The following is a 3,696-nucleotide window of genomic DNA, read 5'->3' as shown; positions in this document are numbered from 1 at the left end:
AACTTTTGGTAAGTTTATAGATGATCTCTCCTGCTGGCTGGGGTGGATAAGGGTTTTATAAATTTTGGTAATTTATAGATAACCGAGAAGGGTTTCGAAGGCTGTGTTTTGTACAATGTTATGGTGATTGTAGTGTCGGTGGTTGTTGAGATGAGGATGGCTTCTGCGATTGTTGATTGAGGTTTAATTTCTTCTATTAAAGAGTCGTAGCGGGTGGTGATGAGAGTTCTCGGTTCATTATTATGCCTCATGTTAGGTTTTTAAATTTCTTTAGTTTTCATATGTAAATTAAGTCTTCTTACATTTTGAAGTCTAACCGCTGTCTGTTGCATAAATTTCCAACTTAGATTTTTAGTATTTTCTCTATCTACTAAAGAATGATCAGACGGGTTTAATCCTCATTTGTGAAAAAACTTCATGGATCTTATTATTATGGCAGCTCCTAGAAATGATCAACTGTGTGATAGCCTTGAATGCAAAGAGCAAGTTGGGAGTTTGAAGACCATATATGCTAGATCTCCAAGGTTTCTACTATAAATTAGAACGTTCTCCATTTCTCAATTCACCTTTGGCTTATCACAAATATAAAACTTTGTATGTCCCAACTCCTGGCAACAACCCAATCATAATTATTTATAGAGTTCAACGTTAGTCTGATTTTAGTTACATTTTGGGGCGACACTGAGCTCTTCAATAATGATGGCCAAACTTGCCTTATTTTTGTTTAAACCTTATATTAGGCAATAGAAAGATGGAATTAAAGTATGGGAGCACTTTTTTATAACCAAGTTATAGTTTAAACATAAAATAATTAGTTTCTTCGTTAACTAAGGTAGGGTTGTTAATCATGTTGGATTGGTGTGTTGACGTGTTAAAATCGTTGAACCCACAGACAACCATTATTTGGTTTATTTATTTTCTATATTGTGTGGACATATTCTGGATCTTTTATTTTTTGCAGATTTTGACTTCTAATTATTAATCTAAAACGGACAGCGTGGCTGTGGGTTGTCCTTTATGACAACAAGTAGCACATAGGCTACAAAGGCTGGTGGTGGTTCTTAAATCTACTAAGTATGATACCCTAAAAATGTTTTTTTTTTCATTTTAATGAATTATGGCAGGTAGATGCTACATTAGGGGATCTGTAACAGGGATTGTGTAGCTGCTGTTACAATGGGGTTAGCTACTAATGTTGTTTATGTTGAGTCAGCTCAGTTTGTTCCCAATGGAGGAGTAGACAAAAACAAATTTGGAGAAATGGTTCTTTCTTTTTCTTTTTCTTTTTCTTTTGCATTTATTTATTCTGATTTAAGAAATAGTTGATAATCATGCGTATTTGCAGGTTATTGACATGCAATGGGGCAACTTCAATACTCCACATCTTCCTATAACTCAGTTTGCATGGCCTTGAATTCGGAAAGCTCGAATCCAGGATCTCGGGTACAAAACATGTCCTCGATAACCCTTAACTATAATTCAACTTTGAATGTTCTTGACATTTCAATACTCCACATCTTCCTATAACTCAGTTTGACATCGCCTTGGATTCGGAAAGCTCGAATCCAGGATCTCGGGTACAAAACATGTCCTCGATAACCCTTAACTATAATTCAACTTCGAATGTTCTTGACATGATTCACAATGAGAGTAATCATGTTTTGGGTTGACATTGCCCGTTTAATAAACATGTGATGTTCGGGTTGACCTGTTTAGTTTAAGGGGGCGTGTTCGGATTAACCTGTCAAACAAACAAGTCCACGACCCTTCAACCCTTTTAAAGCTACAACAATAAAAAAATATATATTTAATAAGGCCAACCCGCCAATTGTGTATTATCTAGCCCGTTTAATAATTAGGTTCATGACCCCTCAACCATTTTAAAGCAAAAAAAATAAAATAAAATAAAACACATATTTAATAAGGTATCCCCCAATGTAGCAATACACTAAGGTTTTGTCTGAACTAAGCGTATCATAATTGTTGTTGTATGATGTGTTTCAAGTCATTAAGTCACCTATGTACCATTATCATGGTAATTACACTCGCTTTTATATATGATAAGTTCTAAGTTTATTGTTTGATTGTAGTTACGACATAAAAAATTATATGGGCATGCATTGGCGCCTTGAAGACGCTTCGCGAGTGGTTAGAAGTTGTCGTTGGCCAACCGTTGGAAAAGCATAACAAGGAAGTTAAATGATTTGGTCATAGGTAAGGTAGGTGGTGTTTGATGGAGCTGGTAACAATTTAGAAATTGTATTTGTAACTATTTAGAAGTTATGTATTTGTAACAATTTAACTTAATAGATTTGTATAATATATGTATTTTAATTTTAAGAGTGTCCATACCACCACGACTCACAATGAACCGAATCAAACCCTGCTAATCCCTAGGCGCAACGCACCGGGTTGAAAGCACTAGTATAAAAGAAAAACATAACCTTATGAATTTTAATAACATTATGAAATGGCGAATTAGAAATAAATAATCCCACCTAACTCAATTTGGCAGATAACAATCTCAAGTCAGTTATTGGCAGATAATAATCCGAACTGGTCAAAAAATTTTTAAATAGTCCGCCGTTAAAATAGCTTACGGGGTAAATTTTTTTCCGAATTACAAGTCGATGTTTTAGGGCTTTTGATCAGAACGAGGATACGAGTCCATTGATGTAAAACTTACCTCGAAATTGTGCTCGAAATGGCTTGATTTTTGTTAATTGGAAGTTTAAACACTCTAATTGAAGCATCGTTTTCGTGGGTTGGGTCAGTATTTCGAGGTAAGTTTTACATTAATCGACTCGTATCCTCGTTCTGATCAAAAGCCCTAAAACATCGCTTTGTAATTCGGAAAAAAAAAACTAAACTCCGTTAAGCTATTTTAACGGCGGACTATTTTGCAAAAAAAATGACCAATTCGGATTATTATCGATCAATAACTGACTTGGGATTATTATTGGCCAAATTGAGTTAGGTGGGATTATTTATTTCTAATTTGCTAATTATATTTAAACCTAAAGGATATTAACTAAAATAGAGAAAAAAGGGAGGGAAAACAATTCTGAGAATGCATAGTAACACGACACATGTCCCCATAAGCTTACTTTATAATATAGTGTAGATGTAGATACCATGCATACATTATTTAGCTATGTTATTATATGTATATATAGTTTTTTATGTTATAGTGTAGATGTAGATGTAGATAACATACATACAATATTTAGCTATGTTATTATGTGTAGGTACGGGATCAGGAGAAAATGCCCTAAAGTGTGAGAACGGTAAGAACGCATCCTCCTGATGGAACACGTGGCGCATGATATAATCAGGGTTCGAGGGACTTTTTTGTCTTTTTAATCTTCGTTTTTCCCAATTTCGTGTGTCACATGCTGCTTATCTTTGGCGTCTAAGATTATTTTGGCATTAATTAGATTCGTTAACTACATGGCGTTTTACTGTTTTTTGGATCTGTCTCGCTGAATTAATTGTTTTTGTGTCACATAGATATTGTTTTTGTGGTTTTTTAGATAATGTCTAGAGTGTATAAGTTGTGTTTACATGTTCTACTTTTATAATGACTTTTTTTCAAAAATAGAAACAATTCATCTTCCAAATCTTCACTGTCATCAGTCTATTTCTTTTTTAAAATATCTTCACTGGTGGTTTGACTTTGGTATGATTCATTTGTTT

General features: G+C 34.1%; 1 long non-coding RNA gene across 1 annotated transcript; it reads left to right on the top strand.

Moving 5' to 3' along the window:
• The first annotated feature begins 1,090 nt into the window (after positions 1-1,090).
• On the top strand, positions 1,091-2,260 carry LOC118483694. Its single transcript, XR_004871087.1, has 3 exons — positions 1,091-1,263; positions 1,346-1,443; positions 2,091-2,260. It is a non-coding gene; the product is annotated as an uncharacterized LOC118483694 (long non-coding RNA).
• The last annotated feature ends 1,436 nt before the right edge of the window (positions 2,261-3,696 follow it).

Source organism: Helianthus annuus, chromosome 11, assembly GCF_002127325.2.
Source record: "Helianthus annuus cultivar XRQ/B chromosome 11, HanXRQr2.0-SUNRISE, whole genome shotgun sequence".
NCBI classification, from domain to species: Eukaryota; Viridiplantae; Streptophyta; class Magnoliopsida; order Asterales; family Asteraceae; genus Helianthus; species Helianthus annuus.
The sequence above is the reverse complement of the archived record's forward strand: the minus strand, read 5'-3'. Positions and strand labels throughout refer to the sequence as shown.